This window comes from Sceloporus undulatus, chromosome 1 (genome assembly GCF_019175285.1).
Source record: "Sceloporus undulatus isolate JIND9_A2432 ecotype Alabama chromosome 1, SceUnd_v1.1, whole genome shotgun sequence".
NCBI lineage: Eukaryota > Metazoa > Chordata > Lepidosauria > Squamata > Phrynosomatidae > Sceloporus > Sceloporus undulatus.
In genome coordinates, this window is record NC_056522.1 from 291,829,514 (window position 1) to 291,850,184 (window position 20,671).

Below are 20,671 nucleotides of genomic sequence, written 5' to 3' on the forward strand. Positions count from 1 at the left end.
AACCCCTCTTTAAAAACCTACACAGAAAGAGAGTCCAGCACCCCATGAAGCAATCTATTTCACTCTTGAATAGCTCTTACAGTCAAGGAGGTTTTCCTAATGTTTAGACAGAATAACTTTTCTTGCCCTTTGAATCCACTGGTTTATGCTCCAGTCTCAGGACCAGCAGAGCTTTCTCTATTCTCCACAGGACATCCCTTCAGGAATGGAAAGATGGCTATTGTATCATCTTTCATTTTTTTGTAAGATAATGAGTTAGTTAACATGAAACATTATTTACTGCACATATATTTTCTTTATCCAGACATACTATACTCCACAGGTACAGAATTCCAAGGCACAATATGCTGTCTCCCATTGCTAGTCTTATGTGCAAATATATGTGCCTTCAAGTCACCTGTTGACCTCTCATGACCCCATGAATTTCATAGGGCTTTCTTTTGTTGTATTGTTAATTGCCATCAAGTCAACTTTGACATGGTTTGCCATTGCCTTCCTCTGAAATGTAGACTGCAACACCTTATATTCCCTGCAGTCCTGATTCTGTTTAATTTCCAAGATCAGACCACATCTGTCATCTTCAGGGTATTTAGGCCTACCATTGACAGTTTTAGACAATTTTATTTATCTATTTATTTATTGGTAAGGAAATGTGAATTCAACAAACTCCATAATCTCAAGAATCTTTAACGGATCTCAGTTCTTTGTAGTAAAGTCTGCACATGGCAGAATGACTATAAGCACAAAGCTGCCATGCATACATATTTCAGATGGCTACAATGCATTCCGTTCTTTGTAGTAAAGGCTGCACATGGCTACAAGCACAAAGCTGCCATGCATACAGATTTCAGATGGCTACAATGCATTCAGGTTGCATTTATAAACTATCTATAAGACAATGGGTTCTCTAAACATAATGGATAAGCAGCATGTGAACAAGCGTCATCAATATGCTGATAATACCGAGCTCTAATTCTCCTTTATAACTGATGCCAAGGAGACTGTGGTAGTACTGAATCATTGTCTGGATGCTGTGAAGGACATGATGTTGGGGAATAGATGGAAGTTTCATCCAGACAAGATGGAAGTGCTGCTGGCCAGAGAGAAAATCAAACCAGGACAAGGTTCATAGCTGAGGATGCTCTTCCTCTGAAAGATCAGGTTTGTAGCCTTGGAGTGCTCTTGGACCCACAACTGCTCCTGGAAAGCCAAGAAAGGAGATGGCTGGCACATGGGTAGAGGCACTCCTGCCCATGTGCCAGCTGTCCCCTTTCTTGGGGAAGGCAGATCTGGCTACAGTGGTTCATGCTTTAGTTACCTCTCAATTAAACTACTGTAAATGCACAGTATGTGACTGCCAAAAAGGGCAATCTGCCCACACCTTGTTTTGCTGCACGAGGCAGCTGCAGCGAACAAACCATGTGGCTTCCTCGCACAGCAAAAAGAACCCGCAAAAATAAGGACTGTCAGATAAGGGGGAGTTAGGTTGTGTAAAGCTTTAAATATTAAGAGAAGAGGCTTGTACTGAATCCTAAAATGGGTAGCCAGTGAAGAGATGCCAGAAATGGGGATGTCAATCCAATTATAGTCTTCCCTTCCCCTACACAGGGGATACGTCCCAGACCCCCCCATCTAAGGGGGAAAATGTGAATGCTCAAATCCCATTCAAGAGAATGGGGCTCATGCCTGTGCCGGCCCACCATAGGCACACACACCATTGCCTTTTCCAGCATGCGGTGCTGTTCCTTCTGGTGCAGCTTCCAGTATATGCTGGAAGCCATATAAGGCACACCTGTGTATGATGCAGGCGCACTGTAATTTGACTTCTCTATGACTCAGGACTCATAATGTTCCTGGGAGATGGTACAAACCTTCTCCTTGCAGAAAAAAAACCCCATAATCTAGCAATACAGATATTCGGGTCCCACACATTTCTGATAAGGGAGATTCTCAACCTGTGTATCAATCATCCATGGCTTGAATTTTTTAAAAAAATAAATAAATAAATCCTAAAAGCAGACCTTGATTTTGTCATTTTATATAAGAGTCGCCATTTTACTGATATTGTATTTCATGGGACTTGAGCATCTATGGATTTTGGTATACATCGGAGGTCCTGGAACCAAACCCCAGGAGATACTAAGGGCCCACTGTATATATATATAATGAGATGGGAGCCAAGTTTAAACAAAAAAAAAATATGTTTCATATACACCTTACATACATAATCTGATGGTAATTTTATAAAATATTTGTAATAATTGTGTGCACAAAACAAATTTTGTGTACATGGAACCATCAGCAAAACCATCAGCCACCTACCAAAAAAGTTATGGGTTTTGGAGTAGTTCAGATTTCAGAATTCCAAATTAGGGAGACTCAACCTGTACCTAACTTTAGTTTTAGACTACTCAATGTTTAGAAGAAAGAAGAAAGAGAATGAATTCCTTTCCAGTATTTTAGTTATTCAAAGTATGCATTGACACTGGAAAACTGAGATCTTCCAGCTGTTTATGAAGCATTATTAGTATCTGCATGGTATATGGGAGACAAAGGGCTGGACATAGATGGAGCAGATCTGAATCCAACTCCCCACCACCACAATACACACACACACAGACACACACACAGAGAGAGAGAGAGAGAGAGAAAGAGAGAGAGAGAGAGAGAAGTTGTTTGAATGCCATTGAATTCCCCCACCGCACATCTTTGTGTAATATATCATGGAAGATCTTGCAAGGATAAACTGATAAAGCTCACGAAAGTCACCCTAGTGTCGTGGGGAAATGCTGGAATACAAAAATGACAGAAATCTCTGTTACAAGAGCATTCCTTCACATTGACTGGAAATGCTGGTAACCTTTGGAAAACCAATTTTTAAAAATTCAGACTGCTTTTTATTAACTCCTTCTGCCTTTAATTGCTACTGATGTTTTAGCTGGTACTGAACAGTGTCCAGAAGATAAAATGTGGTTTTAATTAGACAATTACTTTATTTCTTGTTATTGCATTTTATGACAGCTTGTAAACCACCTTGAAGGGACAAGAGTGCCCTAAAAGGTGGAATATAAACCAGGTAATAAAAAATAAATCAAAATCAAAGGACTATTATAAGTCAGAGTCTCACTGGAAGAAAGGCTGGGAACACTGCAGTATACTTATTGTTACCTCCTGACGAATCTGTGATGGCAGACCTATTCAGGATATATTTATGCATTATTCTTATTTTAAATAAGTGCTCTATGGACCTAATGATCTTATTGATAGAAACTTCAAACAGTGAAATTGAAAAACACAAAATAGAAATTAATAAAATTGAACAGGAATTGAAAAAAACAATGGACAACACCACATTCCAACAAAGAATTTTAAGTATGGATAAGGATTTGGAAAAATAAACCATAAAAATTAGAGAAAATAAATTAAAAAAAAATTCAGAGAGACTTAAGGGATTATCAGGAACATAGGGTTTATAAATGGAAAAGATCAAATAGGTCCAGAAAATCTGTATCCTTTGCTTATGAATCATCTGATCATGCTATGAGCCCTGAGGACAGTAGGAGTGATGCCTCACTTAATGGTAACACTGATGATTCTATGATTTCAACAGCTCCATCCTCCACATCGTCTTTTTTATATGCAAGACAAAACAGAAACACACACAATATGAGAACCAGACAGGACACCAGACCCACAAAATTTCCCAGCAAAAGGACATTAAAGACCAGGAGATAGTTAATCTATCCACAAAGGAATTTACCCCTTATCAACTTCAGGTATTGAAAAAAGGCTTAATTTTTTGTTCCCACACCCAAAATAAACCATTTTCAGACCATGATTGAGGTACAAAGATTATTTAGAAAAATCAAAATTGCAGACTATTTCAGAATGAAGCAGACTGACAAGGATAGAGAAGTTAGCATTTTTAAAGCGAAATCCACCTTTAATCCAGTGACTACCAATCATAATGTTTTGGCTTTTGAGGACATCATACTCAAGGAATTAACATCTATTAAGGACCAATCCCCTATAGTTTGGCATAATTTATCCAGATTGGAGAATTTGGCATTAAAAGAACTATGCCAACTCCAGGATGTAGTTTTCAAACCAGCAGGTAGTAGTGTGGGGCATGCAGGAATATGTAGCTGAGGCCCACAGACAGTTAAACAACTCTTTACATTATGCCCCTTGTACACATGACCCCACTAAAGAAATTAAAAGATCCATTTGTGACATAGTGTATGAGGCTCTCACCAATGGTCATATCAGTAAAAATGTATATGAATTTTTGTTGGAATCAGAGGAACGAGTCCCCCTTTTTTATTTATTACCGAAAATTCATAAGAAAAAATTCCCTGTCCCAGGCAGACCTATTGTATCAGGATGTGGATCCATACTGGAACCCCTTGCAGAATATGTTGATTCTTTTCTCAAGCCCTTCATCCCGCAGATACCTACATACATTAAGGATACTGGACATTTTTTGCAGATTTTGGAACAGATTGTTTTGCCTAGTGAACACTGTCTTTTGGTCACACTTGATGTGGCATCTCTGTATACTAACATTAGCCATGATGAAGCTATGGACATTATAGAATTAACACTGAATAAGAGAAGGGACTACTTATATCCCCCCACCCACCTCCTGTGCACACTAGCTGAGATCTCTCTCAAGCAAAACTACTTCTCATTCCAGGATCAATATTACTGGTAGATATCAAGCACTGCTATGGGGTGCAAATTTGCATCAGGGTTAGCAAATTTGTTTATGGATAGTTTTGAGCAACAGTATGTATTGAATGAGGACAACATCTTTAAAGCCAACATAGTAGAATTCAAAAGATATTTGGATGACATCTTTATTATTTCGAATGGGACCGAGAATGAGCTTTTTGAATTTTATCAATATATCAATAGTGTGCACAATATGATAAAATTCGAAATGAACTTTGACCATGTAGAAATCAATTTCCTGGATGTATTAGTTGTAAAGAGAGGAGCCCTATTGAAAACTGACCTCTACAGGAAGGAGACTGACACTAACTCATTCCTGAGGTATGACAGCTTTCACCCACCCCACATGAAGAAAAACCTGCCTTATTCTCAGTTCCTCAGAATAAGAAGGAATTGTTCTGGATTAATAGAATTTGATAGACAAGCAAAAATTCTTATGGAGCAATTGGCAGTGCGAGGTTACCCCAGAAAGGGCTTAAAGCAGGCCTACGTCAGAGTAAGGAGGATGGAAAGAAGGAGCATTTTTACAAAAAAACAAAGAGAGGGAATACAATCTAGAATGTTCATACCCATAACGTATAATGGGAATACAAGATACATACAAAATGTTATCCTTAAATATTGGAGCCTGCTCCAGGATATCCCAGGTTGCTCCAAAAAAAAAAAAAAAACCTGTTTGTGTATAAACGTGCTAAGAACCTTGCAGACCATTTGGTCCATAGTAGGTGCACAGTTAAGGAGACCCAGAAAAACATACTACAGAGGAGAACCATGTTACAACTTTAGTGCTTGTAAATATTGTGTTAAAACCACTGCATTCATTAATCCTGTAAATAACAGACTGTATACTTTGAATGACCTGTTTACTTGTAATACTAAGGGAGTTGTGTACGCCATTCAATGTCCATGTGATCTTTTCTATATTGGTATGACTACTCGAAGAATAAAAATGAGAATATCAGAACATAGGAGTTGCATTAGAAATAGAAGAATAAAGGCACCTATGGTCCAACATTTTATTCAATGTAAACACTCGGACACGGACATCAGATTTTGGACAATAGAAAGAATCTCTGGAACTGGGACACATCTGGAGAGAAAACTCCGACAAAGAGAACTGTTTTGGATTTTCACTCTTCAAACACAGAAGCCACATGGACTGAATGAGAACTGCAATTGGTCTGAAATTCTGTAATTATTTACCTGTTCCTCTTTACCTATGTCTATGTTTGTTACCATGAATACTATTTGTTTGATTGACTGTATTGATATATTAGTTGTAACTATTACCTACAGGATCCTGCTTGCTTCAGAACAGTTTTAGGTGGGGCTCCACAGGTGAATTAGTTTGTATGATTGTGAAGGGATATAAAGTTCCCACTTTGTTTAACTTCATTAGAGCTTGCTACTGTGTGTGGGACATCCCAGTCCTAGGTAAGTCTGGATACTATTTTAGGAGTTTACATATGTATATATATATATATTTTCCCTAAGGACTATACTTTATATCTTTAAAAGTTGCCTGAATGTATATTCTTTCAGGCAGGATATTTGGTCCATTGGGAGCTACAACTTACCCATAGAGACAGGATGTCCCCATACATCTTATGAGTATCTTTCCAAGATTGTTTCATTAGGTATTTATGATTCATGCTCTTTTAGTTATATGGTCTTTGCTACTATTTATATGGCAATGTATGTGACCCATTTTCATTTTATTTTTACAGTTGTACATGACCACTGAGGAAGACATATATGTCAAAATGCGTTTGGTCAACATTTATTATTTTGTAATGGGCATACTGCATTATCCCTTTTAATTTGTTAGTCATTGTGCACTCTCTAACCTGTTGTATACCCTTTTATCTCATTCTGTGAGGCACAAATGAACTGATATGTCTTGTACTGTATATGTTCCCATGGGATTTGCAGTTTTCTGGCCCAGTACTGATTATTCATTTTACGTTTATGTCTGTAGGGCGTGGCCCACAGGCTTGAATTACTTTTTATAGATCGCATGCCTTGTATTTTAACATTTTTTTAAATACATTCATTGCATTTGAGTGCAACACACTGTTTAAATAAAATTGCCGAGTGTCCATCTCCCCTAAACTTTTTGCTCATTCACCTGCTCGTGTTTGTTTAGAGAGAGAGACAGACAGACAGAGGAGGAGGAGGAGGAGAAGAAGAAGAAGAAGAAGAAGTAATAGTAGTAGTAGTTGCCTGTACACATCCCCATTCAATCCTCTAATATTTCATAGATGAAAATGAAAACTAGGATGTTTTGTCAAGCAACATCAGAGTGAGGTCTAGATGACTAACATAATTAGTGAAGAAGACCAAATAAGCCTGGAGTACAAACTACTTTTGTAGTTTGTACTCAGTTTGCAGCAACTGAAGTAAGATGAGGACAAAGGAGGGGGGGGGGGGGGGGAGGAGGGGAAAACTTTTAAAAAACAAGTAAAGCCTAATATGTTCCTTTTTAAAATCACATTTACAGCTCTGGTCAGCATCAGAAGATCTGGCATTATTCTAATCTTACGCCCTCTACTTTATGCATTGTATGTGAAAGTTGGGGAAATGATTGATTTAAGAAGGAAGGAAACCCATAAAGTTTTTGACGCTATGGCTGCAGAGAAGACAATTGACATCTCTATGGACATGATCTTTCTTTTTCTGATTATATATCCCCTTCTGTTTCCTTTATTTATTTATTTTATTTTATTTTATTTTCTTATATCCCCACCTTTCTCCCAACATAGGGACTCAAGGCAGCATATAGGGACTCAGAGTGGTGCCCCTGAACCCCTACTTATGTATTTCAACATTTTCTTTCTGAGCTTCCTTGTTTGCTTTTTCCAGATTTGCAGAGTTTGCTCCTTGAGGCACCATGCATGCCAGCTTGTGTCATCCTGGGGCAGAACACTGTCAATTTGGCTTTCAAATGCTATGTGAATGTTCTTTAACCTCTGTTATTTTCACATCTCTGGGACCGAGTGCCCTTTATGTATATGACACCAATAGTAAAATCTTAGTCCTTGAAATCCAGATTGATGACATGCACTCTATTCCTTGAATAGGTGATTTGAACAATAGAGCTCATGTAAAGTATGCTTTTTCTTCATATGTCCTGTTATTACTCTTACAGTACTGACATAATTGAGTGATCTGAACTGATCCTTTAGTTTGATACTATTATTATCAATGTCACCGATACTGATTATCAAGGCGATTGAAATGGAGTTTGTGCACAGGCTCCAGGCTTTACATGTACAAAAAGCAAATGAGATTAAAAATAGAATACAGTGTCTGAAAACATGGAGCAGCCTCTGGAAGACAATCCTTGGTTTATTGTTATTCACTTTGCTCTTAAGATTTGTCTAGATCTGTACTCAGGCCACTAGATAGAGCACATCTTTGTTCCTCACTAAATGAGGCATATAGTATCATGACTCTCTACATGACAGCTGAAAAAAGAAAGCAAAAGAGAGAAAATATCCCACCACATCATAGCTGAAGATAAATGGCATCTCTAATGTCGCTACTTTTGATTTGTAAAGATTTCTCACTGAAAACACTGGCAGACATGCCAAAACGTATAATTACTAAAAGTTTAATGAGAAACATCTACATGACTAAATATATCTGATTAGCAAACTATGGACTCATAATGAAGAGATGGTAATGCAGGATTTCAATAACTTCTCTGATTACATAACATTTACAGCCTCTAACCCTGATCAGTAAAAGTAAAAAATTAGTGATTTCAGAAGCCATAAGGAATATTCACATTTACAAGGTTTTTTAGTTTATAAATCAAACAGAAAGTGGTGTGTCTTTGTGTGTATGTATGTATGCCCATTCTGGACCACCACCAAGCCTGCAAAAACAGAATTTTGCACATATTCAAGCCCCATAGGCTTGAATGGGGGTGCATGGCTGTGAGTAGCTGCGGGTGTGCACCTTGGGCACACACCCCAATTTATTTCCCTCCATTTTCTCCTTGAGAATAAGCGAGGGTTGCAGATATGAATTCTGCACAAACGGAGGAGCAACTGCATAACGCATAATGGGTGGCTTTCCTATTTTGTTTTGCACTCCAATATGCTTTTCCAGTTTTAAGAAACGTCTACAGCTTTGAAGCTCATTAGATATGCTGACGAAACATATAAAATCATGAGTCAGAACTTCAGTCAGCTAATAGAACAAATGTTTCAAAATGAACTATGGCTACAAATATTTAGATGACTGGTGAGTATTTTTTTTAACTGCTATGCTACTTGGTTTATGAGGTGCACATAATTTCATTTAAATTAGGAACTTTTCCTCAACTTTATGCAGCCATCACAAATTACATTCATGGATGAAAGAAAGCACTTAAATGGCTCTAAGTGAAGATAAATAATGGCTGTGCTCTCTGTTTATGTCTGCCCAGGGGTGGGAATAGGCCTGGAGTCTTTGGGACAAATAAAAAAAACTTCAGGGAGCTGAGTTTTATGACACAGTTCAGTTGCAGAATGCACAATAACAGTGAGAATATAAACAAACAGGGGCTGCAATTTTGTTTTGCTCAGTATAGCACAGTAGTTCCACATGTAGACCTATGTCAGGTTGAGTACCATTCAACTGTTGAAGCTCCCTCCATCTTATATTGCCATTTCATGCCTTGTGGGAAGCAAGTAGGATCAATGAACTATTTGGCTATGTCCCATAGCCAGATGCAAAATTATTACAGCAACACAGGTCTTCTGAAGTTCTCTCAATACTGCTGTAATCATTTCAAATCTGGACATAGGGACATAATCATATTATTCTCCAATCCAGTCTGTGCTTTCCATAAGGCATAGAATGGCTTTGGAAGGTGGGGGCTTCAGAAACTGTTCAGGAAGTCAGAAGGAGGGGAAGAAGATATACCAACCTTCATAGTGCCCGTAAAAAGGGCATCCACAGACATACAGGAAGCGTGTGTGTGTGTGTGTGTGTGTGTGTGTGTGTTTTACTCTCAGGATACCAGTCAGGTGATGCCAGGGAGTATATTCTTTTATATATCTAAATGAAGTACCATTTTCTCTCTCTCTTCTCTCTCCTGTCTTTAAATAAAGTATAACATGTAGAAAAGTGAAAGGTGAAGACTAATGAGGCATCATTAACTATTATTTGTGTTCACTGTAGTTAAAATGTCACCCAAAAATTATGTGGGGGAAAAACCCTGAAATATATTTGGGTGATACTATTTGGGTGCAGTTATAGCAACATAACAGATGTCCTGAAATTACATGTAGTCATATTCTTGAGAAAATTTTATCAGCAATGAAACCTTGCATTTTTATTCAGTTTGTAAGGTGTTTGTTTAATCACAAGAAAGAGCTCTGTCATAGGCCATAAAATATTGACAATATATCCTCTGTCTTTTTTATGTTTATAGAATAGAATCATTTTTTGAAATTTTTCATTTTAAGTACCAAACTATGAATAAATGTCAGGGACAAATCTGCAGTATCTACTAGGAGTGTGGGCAGGTTATTACATTCTTTGGGCAGTGTAGGTGAAATTTATAAGTGCTACTTATAAATTTCTACTGTTGAGAAATATAATCATTCCTTGCCAACATTGAGCAATGGCAACATAAAACAACATGAAATCAATAGATTTTTAATACGGGGCTTATTTTGGAACTGACATCAATAAATAAGCCTGAAAAGAATATCTATGGCGGTGTACAGAACGCCCCTTTGGGGTGGCCTGCACCCGCCCCTTTCCCTGACGGATTGGGGCCTCAGATGCCACAGCGGCAGCCCTGAAGCTCCAATCCGCCGCTTTCCCAGGCTGCTTCCCCGAGGCCTGGAAAGGGGTGTCCTTGGGGTTTCAATCCCCAAGGACACCTCAACAGCAGCGGGGAAAGGGAGAAAGGGGGCACTTATTTTACACACAGCCGTGTAAAGGCTGCGCCAGCAACACAAACCCAGGAAGGAGCTTCATAATGGAGCTCCTTCCGGAGCCGCGGAAAAGGCGCCACAGGCGCCCTTCTGTGGCACCAGGACATCACATCCACGCTGCTCCGTTTGGAGGCAGTGCGGCTGTGACGTTGTAATGGCAGTGCCCATGTAGAATGGGTGCCGCCATTACAACGTACTAGGGTTGCGGGGCGTCTGGAAAGGATGCCCCGAGGCAACCTAGTATGCGTGCAGACCGGCGCTTTGTGGCTTAGCTACTTTTTTTAAAGTGATTTCCAAGCTTTCACTAATAATAAAGCAAAAAAACTAAAGTTGGACTAGGAGTTGCAAAAACAGGTGCCTATCAGCATCCATGTCAGCAAGAAAGTGATTCAGTTTAAATGCACAATTCTCCCACCCCCAGCCCAGTGGTGTACCTAGTGATAGGCTGGGTGCACTTCTTTACTGTCTCCCACAGTAAATGGTCATTGTTTATTCCTTCTGGGGAAAATAAAATGCTGTGATTGGGACATACCATATTAGAAACCTCTAACTAGAAGGAAGGCCCTGGGCTCATTGTGACTAGTGCTTTGGGATGTTCACCAGAAAGCTATATAGAGCTTTATAGGTCATAACTAGCACTTTGAATTCTGCCCATAAATTGACCAATAGCGAGTGAACCTGTTTCAGCAAGAGAGTTATATGCTCCCTATAACCAGTCCCAGTCAGCAGTCTAGCCACAGCGTTTTGGACTTGCTGAAGTTTCTGTATTATTTCCAGTGGCAGCCCCAGGTAGAGTGTGTTGCAGTAATCCAAATAGGGAAAAATTAAGACATGTGTAGTCATGGCCAAATCTGACTTCTTGTGGAATAGGCGTAGCTAGTATGCTAGTTTTAATCGTGCAAACACACTTCTGGCCACTGCTGAAACCAGGGCTTCTACACTCCTACGTTGACTCCCAGAGTACACCTAAGCTATGAAGCCTAGATTTCTAGGGGAGTGTAACACAGGTTAAATCCTATTCCCTGATCTGCCTTCTGACTGACCAGCAACATCTGTCTTATCTGGATTAAGCTTCAATTTGTTTGAGCTCATCCAGTCCATTAAAGACAACAGCAATTTTATGCAGATGTAAAACAGCATGGGGGACAGAAAAGAGCCCTGAGGGACACCACAAAGCAATGGAGTCCCACAGCATCATCTTCTGAGTATGCCCTCCAAGAAGGACTGAAACCCAGATAGAGAACCCGGCCTCAGAAAAACGTCTGGGAATAAGATACTGCTGCTCCCATTGATTGTTTGCTGAGTGATGTTGTTGACCTTCTGGTCAGTTTTTAACTTGTATGTTTTTTTTTTTTAATTCTGCATTGGATTTAATACTTTTTTAAGGAGGGGAGGGCACCAGGGATTTTATATGTGCTGTATTTTTAACTTTTTTAGCCGCCCCGATTGTTCTCAGAGGGGTGGGATACAAATAAAAGTTTATTTTATTTTTTTATTATTTTAAAAGTGCCTCCTATTTTCAACTCAGTAAGAGGCCCCAGAAGAATACCATGGTTGATAGTTTTGGAAGCCACTGAGAAGTCAAGCAGAATCAACAGGGAGCCACTTCCCCATCTGGGAAATTACTGTATTATTTGGCAAGTCTCATTCCCTCAAACTATTATTGGCCCCTAATCTTGGTCTGATGAAGCCACTCAATGAAAATTAACACTGGATCTCATAGTATTTGCTACAGATGGGAAATATATCTGCTTCTCTTTCTTCTATACTTATTTTATTCCCTTTTAGACCTCTAGTTATGACCTATGATGTCCTATACAGTTTAGGGCCAGGTTACCTGATGCACTTGATTTCCATCAATAAACTTGCCTACACCATGAGATCCACATATGATGTCCTTCTTTCAGTCCCACCACCTTCAGAGGAGTACTTGGTGGGAACATGAGAGAGCCTTCTTGTGGGCTGCCTCTGCATTTTGAAATTCCTCCCCTCAGGAGGCTGGAATGGTCTCCTCATTGCTTTCCTTAATTTTGCAGGCAAAGACATTTTTATTCAGAAAGGCTTTTAAAACTGAAGACTTTTAAGTAAAAGGCTATAAGAGGGTGGTGTATTATTTTAAACTGTTTTAAACCTTTCTAAAGTGCATATTTTTCATTTCTTAATGTTGAATTTAAAAAATAATTATATTTTAATCATTCTAATTTGTAAGCCACTTGCGTTTCAATCTTGGGGAAAAGATGGGATATAAGTAAAATTATGTTGTTGTTGTGGCTGTTGTTACTGATAATAATAATAATAATAATTTGTTTTGTTTATATACCGCTATTCCAAAGATCATAGCGGTGAACAGCAAGTAAGCTAATTAGCAAGTAAGCTAATTTGCCCCCAACAGTCTGGGTACTCATTTTAGCGACCTTGGAAGGATGCAAGCCTGAGTCGAGCTTGGGCCCTTTTGCTGGTCTTGAACTCGCAACCTTGTGGTTTTGAGTGAATGGCTGCAGTACAGGCATTTAACCACTGCGCCACCAGGGCTCCTAAAAACTCATATTCTTTCACCCTAGATACAAATTTTGTTAAAATTTCCAAAAACATCCAACTGGAAAAAAAATTGTCTCTCATTTGAACTAGCCAAATTCTATGCATAGAGCTATTCCTGTTATGAAGAGACATGCTATACATGCTTGAGACACCCTCATTAAGGATGAGGAAAAGGTGAAGGAAAAAGTTGTGACAACCTGAATTAAGTGCTTAGATAGATGAATAGGCATGGATTCAGGTTCATACATTTTAATAGCTAGCCACTCAAAATCCTGGACTAATTTGTCAATTCTTGCCCCCCCCCCCAATATTTGGATCTGTACAATCTAAAATTCTTTCCATTCTAAATATGACAAAACTTACAAATGTTGAAAAATTATTTAATAATAATAATAATAATAATAATAATAATCTGAAACAAAAATGTTCAGCCAGCCCTACATATGTCCAAGTTACAAATAAACATACTAAGAATACAGATGCCAAGCTTTGTTTCTAAAGAGAGAAACAATGTTTTTACCATACTTTAAAACCTGAAGTATTTTTTGTCTATCACCTTATAATTCCACTTTATCATTCAAGGACTTTATAAAGTGGTTTATAACAATATGTTACTGATGGAGGCTCTTAAGATCAAGTTGTCTCTATGATTGAACATACATTGAAAAGAGCATAATATCTTATTTTCACCATGACTGTAAAAAATGTCCTGTTGAACTGTGATAAATCCTACAGAAGTCAGTGAGACTTCAGTATTAGCCGAACATTTCTGAAGGCTATGTTTCTTCCCAGGCTCAATTTGATAATTGACAAAGCACAAAGATAGGCAGATGTTAAAATCATCAGAGTACGAGGCAGAATTTTCAAGTCATTCTGAGAAATTGTTTCTTTATTGGAACAGAATATAGACAGCCAACATGCCCAGGAAAAATGAAATTGACAAAGCACACAGCTCTCTCCAGCTGAGGGTCCAAATTATCCATAATATAGTGAAGGGTGGTTATTAGACTGAATGGAGAGATAATAATTGAAAGATAAGAAATGGAATCAACAGACCTTGACTTTCCATATAAAAGTGGGGAGGCTTATGGTACCTTAAAAAGTATTTGATTTGTTTCAGCACAATTATTTTGTGGACCATAGCCCACTCCTTCAAATGTATGAAGTGTAGCTATTGCATTCCATGCACGTGAAGGAACAAGCTGTAGTTCACAAAACCGTATGCTGAAATAAATTTGTTTGTCTTTAAAATTCCACTAATTTTATGCTGAAACATACTGACATGATTGTCTCTCTGAAAATTGCGACAATTGAAAACGCATCATTTCCTTTCATGTAAACATAGGACTCTCACATTTTATCTCCTAAATCTAGAAACTTTAAGATTTTCTAAGATTAAGAAGAAGCAATGCAAATCAGCTAGGTCTGCTATGTAAGGGCTACAATTTGGGAGAAATAGCATATAAAAATGGTCTAACTATCTGTGCCTTTTTGGGGAGACCAGTCCCAGATTTTAAATCCACTCGATTAGACATTAGAGCCATAAGAAAATCTATGAAGAGGATCATCAGAAAGCAACACAGTTCCTGTTCATGTCCATCCCATTTACTGAAGAATTATTTGCCTCAAGAAACAACCACAAAGGGAGATTAGGATCAGAACCAGAGAAAACACAAACTGGCATACCTCGGTTAACAAAAACCTCAAAGAGAAAAGATCTTTAGAAAGCCTTTTTGCACTTAACCAGACACCCTTTCCTCTTTTCTCCTATGTCTATCTGGAAGTTTGGATTTTTTTAGCTGCATTGACATTGGGAAGATGGTGAAGGAAGGCTGGAGAAACACAGATTTTTGGAATCAGATTAGTGCAGTATCTCTGCAGCAAGCAGCACGTGGTCCGCGCTAGCCAACCGGAAGGCTTGTTGAAGAGGGCTCTGTCCCGTAGCGAGAAGCTGCCATTTTATGCATGCCCAGACACGTTCTGCATCAGCAACATGGAGGCACTGAACCCCCCTCTGCGGTTTGCAGCGCCTTCTACAACCAGGAGAATAAAATCCACAGAGATAACGTCCTGGCCAAATTACAATGGGCATGCATAAAATGGCAGCTTCTCGCTACGAGATAGAGCTCTCTTCAGCAAGCCTTCCGGTTGGTTAGTGTGGACCATGTGATTCTTGTGGGGATCAAACCATTGATCAGGGGGGCATGTGACCTCAAGGGACCAATTGGAAAACATGGTAAATCTAGTACGATTGGGCAGTTTGGGGCACATGGTTTAGAGGATGCCCAAAATCAGCAGCCATTGGTTGGGGAGTGGTGAGGCGTGGTCTTAGAGGGGTCACATGGTCTCAAGGGGGGCTAATGCGAACCCCTGGGGTCTGGGGGAGGGGTCAAATCACACCTCCTATTGATTGGGTCAGTCACATGGGCCAGAGGTCCCACCTTACCATTTCCGGGGGAGAGACATGCCCATCAGTTTGACAGGTCATCAATCAGTCCAATTTCACAGGTCGTAAACTATTCGTTGACAGGCATCAAAATGTCATAAATCATTTTTGACAGCAGCTACGCCTATATAGTACTTACAGTTACAGAGTGGTTTTAAGAAATTGAATCTGTTGCATAGATTGTTCCAAGCTCATGTTGATGATAGGATGGAAATTGTTGAAATCCTGAGGAAATTCCTTAAATGATTGATTTCTTTGTTTCCAGATTTTTTTTTAAAAAAATGTGATCAAGAAATCATAGGTAGATGAGAAGTTTCTGGGTACATGTCTAAGACAGCATTTTGCCAGGTGAGTCATGAATATGCCTGCATACTGTGGTGTCATATGGGTGTCCATAGCATTGCCATTCACTTGGAACACATGTCTACATGAAGTGGTTATGAGTGAACTCAATGGGTTCAGTGGCTAGGTGTGCTGTAGCTTCATTCAAAATTGTGGTTTTGATGGCTTGTAGTCCATACTGTTGTGAGATGTTGGTGTATAGGGATTCCAAATCCACATTGGCTAGGATGGTGTTCTCTGGGAGGTTCTAGACAGGATTGCATTTCCTCGGGAAATCAGTTGAATCTTTCATTGTAGCTTGGAATATTGATGACATATGGGAGTTTATCACACTTACCTTAGAATGGCCCCTAAGCATTCTTAAAGGGGCCTTTCCTGGAATGGGAGGTGGCAGGGAATGCTGTATATCGTACAGAAAGAACGCCAGCGCTTCCGAGCATTCCCCTTCTGTTCTGGGAGCCTTCTGTTCTGTTCTAGAGGGCCGATTTTCGAGAACACTTGAGAAAGCATTCCCGAAAATTGGCCCTGGGGAATGTTCCCAGAACAGAAGGGGAATGCTCGGCGGCGGCAGCGTTCTCACTGTGCGATATACAGTGTTCCCCGCTGCCTCTTGTTCCAGGAATGGCCCCTTTAAGGGGCCGTTCTAAGGTAAGTGCAATAAACTTCATGGTCTGAGAATATGACATAGAAACCTCCCTTCATGCCAGCCCCCAAATATGCTCATATTCTTCCAACCCTCTGAAGTAGCTTACCAGTAGGGCACAAGAGGGACAATCTGTTCCAATGATAAATATTGGTCTGTAAAGGAAGACACTAGTTGAGTATCACTAGAGTACCCAAATTTCATTGCCATTGGAGATTTGTGAATGCAGTTTGATTACAAGGGTGTTTTTTTTAAAGGAAAATATTCAATTGAATTATCTCACCCCTATAACATTAAAATGACATTAATTGATTGTTCTGCTTTCAGGCTAACTGTAGGGAAATGTTCATGCCATCTGTTTGTTTCAGAAAAGAAATTCCTCAGGAAATAGTAAGATATACTTATTTCACTATCCAACAATAAATCCTTGACACTTTTTGTCTGTCCCCCTCCTGCATAAAAACAAAAGAAAAAGTAAAGTGAGTTTGGTCTTGTAAGAATTTGTGATTAATGGAATTTATTTGATAATTTCCCAAAGCTGAAAGCAGATGTCTCAGGACTATGGTGTGTATGTGATAACGGAAGTATATTTTCTGCATAAGAAATATGGACAATTTCTTTGGATCCACCACTGGAGTGACAGCAATGGAGATTCCCATTAGGTAACTTGCACCTTATTTTACCTTTTTAACAACTCTGGTCCTGTAATGCTCTCTGGTCCTGTAATGCTCTCTGCAGATTTTTCTGTCCAGGTCATTGTCATTTTTATTATTATGATACTGTGTGATGTATTGATTAAGTAGCAAACTCCACGTTCAATATTAGTAAAAAAAGATTTCTTATAAATCCTTCTTCACCCAAATGGTTGAATCAAATGTCATTTTAGATTTTACCAAGGGTGCAAACCATTGTCCATTCTTTGGATTAGAATATTTAAGAATAAATTAATGAAGAACAAACAAATTATTTGAATCAAGAAGCTAGCCCTGAAACCTATCCATTTTACTTCATAATTATTGCTTACCTCCATCCAGCTTGTTTAAAACTAATTTAGCATAGACCTCTATGATGATGTCAATTAGACTAATGAGATTATAGATGCTGTGCTGATTTTTATCTCGTCACATGAAAAGAGTAACAAGAATGCCAGCATTCCACATCTGTATTTTTAATTATTAAGAGCATTTAATTTTTAAATTGCATTTTATTGTTTTAACTTGAGGCTGAATTGTTTAATACTATAAATAGTTTTTGAGATTCACAACTGCATTGTCCTTTTAAATTGTGAGTCCCAATTTTGTGAAGAAAAACAGGATACAAATAAATACAATAATAAAGCCACTGAATCAATTATTGAATCATAAAATAAATATTTTGGTAAGTCTCCTTGGTTTAATGAATCTACTATAGTTCAGTGTAGTAACTGGATTTAGTTTGATGTTTTTAATGTCACAAATTTGTGCATTTTAAAATGTTATGCACAATTATTAACTACAACCTTGCATAGAGTTAAACAAGTTCTGTCATGAGCTAAAATGAAGTCATGTTATGTAATGAGCAAGTATGCATTAAAAAAAAACCCTAAACACATATGTATCCATTACTCTCCCTTCAGTATAAACCCTGTGGCTTATATTTAATCCATTAGTAGATTTACCCCTGAAAAATTAAAACGACATGTATGTAAAACAGTAAAATGATGCATATTGACCTACATGTGAGAAAGATATCCATATCTAATATCTAAATGGCATGCAAGACTTTCTAATATTTATTTCACATTGACATGGTAATGGGCAGGAATTACTAGGAAGCAAAGTTCTGTGCAAACATGTGCATAAATTTGTTTTTTCACACATATGCTTGTTTGTTTTTTTAAAAAAATGTTCAGTCTGAGGAACTGATAGCTGTAGGAGCACAAGTGATGACTGGTTTTGTTGGACAGATGACCAATTCAATGACTAGGCCATAAGTGATGGGGTATTTGTTTTGTTTGTTTGTTTGTTTTAAAAAGAGCCAAACACTGAGGAAAACTTATTATTGAGCCTCCTTTGCAGTGGTCATGCTAGAGAAGAAATATTTTCCTAAGCTACCATCTCATAAACAAATTCTGGTCAGCAGAGCTACTTGTGAGAGTGATGTGAGAGCCCTGAATTAAAGAAGGCTTTGAAAATGTACATGTTTTTTTTTCCTTTTTCCTATCATTGCATTTGCCACTGCTACATCTTTGCACTGTGAAGTTTTGTACAAAGCTTAAGTGTCTTGTTTAAAAATAGTTTCAATTTAAGATAGCAATAGCAATAATAATAGCAATAGTAAGTACATTTCCAGGCTACTTACCAGAGCACTTAAGCACTCCCTAGTGGTTTACAAAGTGTAAGTTAATTGCCCCCAACAATCTGGGTACTCATTTTAGTGATCTTGGAAGGATTCAAGTTTGAGCCAAGCTTGAGCCCCTGGGCTGGTATTGAACTTGCAACCTTATGGTTTGTGAGTGAGTGGCTGCAGTACAGGCATTTAACCACTGTGCCACTGTGTCATACTGATTTATACTGTAAGCCACCTTGGGAGAAAAATACTGTTTTCAAAAGTGGCTTGAAAATACATACACAGTAAGGAGAGTTCAGGTAATCTAGTGAACAGAGTATTATAAATTATTATACGGGAGAATATTATAGTATAGTAACAGAGCATTATAAACTATTATAAAGTATTATGAAAACCGGTACCTCTAGAGGTTTTTTGGATTTCAATAGACCACATTTTAGCTGTCACAGGGGAATCCTAAAGAGAGAGTCAGTACACTGGGACCTTGCCATCTGAAGCTTCTGCCTCCAACAAAGGTAAAGCATTTTTTTCTAATATTGGGACTGATTGGTATGCTTTACCTCTACATCATCTAAAGTTTTCCTGATGCAAGACATGAAGACTTCTTAAGAAATTCAGTGTTCTCTACCTACATAGGAACCTGTGGCTTCACAAAGGAAGAAGACATGCTGGATTCCAAGGAAACATCTTAGAACTGCAAATAGACATTAAATTTCTTTGACTTTGAAAATCTACCAGTGAACATATGGCCAAAGGGGGAGGAGCCAACCTACAGATAGCCCTCCCTACCATCTGAACTAAGACCAGAAACAGAAAATGCAGGCCTATGACTAACATCTGACTGTCAATCAGGTATTCCATTTCTGTTCTACTTTGACCTTCTTGTCACTTGTGACTTCTTCCTTAGAAGAGTTTTTTTAGATAATTAAATATATCCTCTGCAGTGAAACTGATAATTCATTTACATTGATTTCATTTAAATTTACAGTTGGCCCTCCACACTCATGGGTTTCTCTTTTACAGGTTTGATTATTTGTGACTTTTTAGCTGCTGCTTAACTAGCTCAAACACATCATCACATTCTTCTCCTCCTCCTCCTCCTCCTCCTCATCTCTTTTCCTGCCAAAACCACCAGCCCATACATTCCTTGCCACTGCAATGCCTCATTCAGAGTCTAAACCCCTCCTAGCCCATCAACCTCCTCAACCCCATTCTGATTCCTCCCAATCCTCCTCCTCTCAGTTCTGTCTTTCCAACAGCATCAGCCCATCACTTGCTTTCCCTCCTCCAAATCAATCAAAACCTGGGTGAGGTGTGTGTAGCGGTGGCAAGATGGCAAGGTAGTCAAAAAGTTAGGAAGTGGTTTAAATTCTGGCTGAGGTCTCCTTTTGGCAAACTGGAAAACAAATGATGGGCCAGTGATGTTGGAGAGACAGGAGACTGAGAAGAAGAGGAGTGGTGTGAAGAGACTCATAGGTTACAAAGGAGTTTAAAATCTGGAAACATTGTGGTGGCAAGCTGGGAAAGCAAGTGACAGGCTGGTCCTGGTTACAGGAATCTGTAGCATGCATGTTTGGGGGGTGGGGGAGGGATGACTTCTCAGTTTCTTTACTTAGGTCTAAGCCCCACAAATGTGGGATAATTATGGTACTTTTGAAAGATCCCTTCTGACTTAATTCAATAATACAGAAGCACTTTCATGTG

General features: G+C 38.7%; 1 protein-coding gene across 1 annotated transcript in view; it reads right to left on the bottom strand.

Annotated features, from left to right (window-relative positions):
• Window positions 1–20,671, bottom strand: part of NELL1 (neural EGFL like 1) — a 657,613-nt gene that overhangs the window by 198,991 nt on the left and 437,951 nt on the right.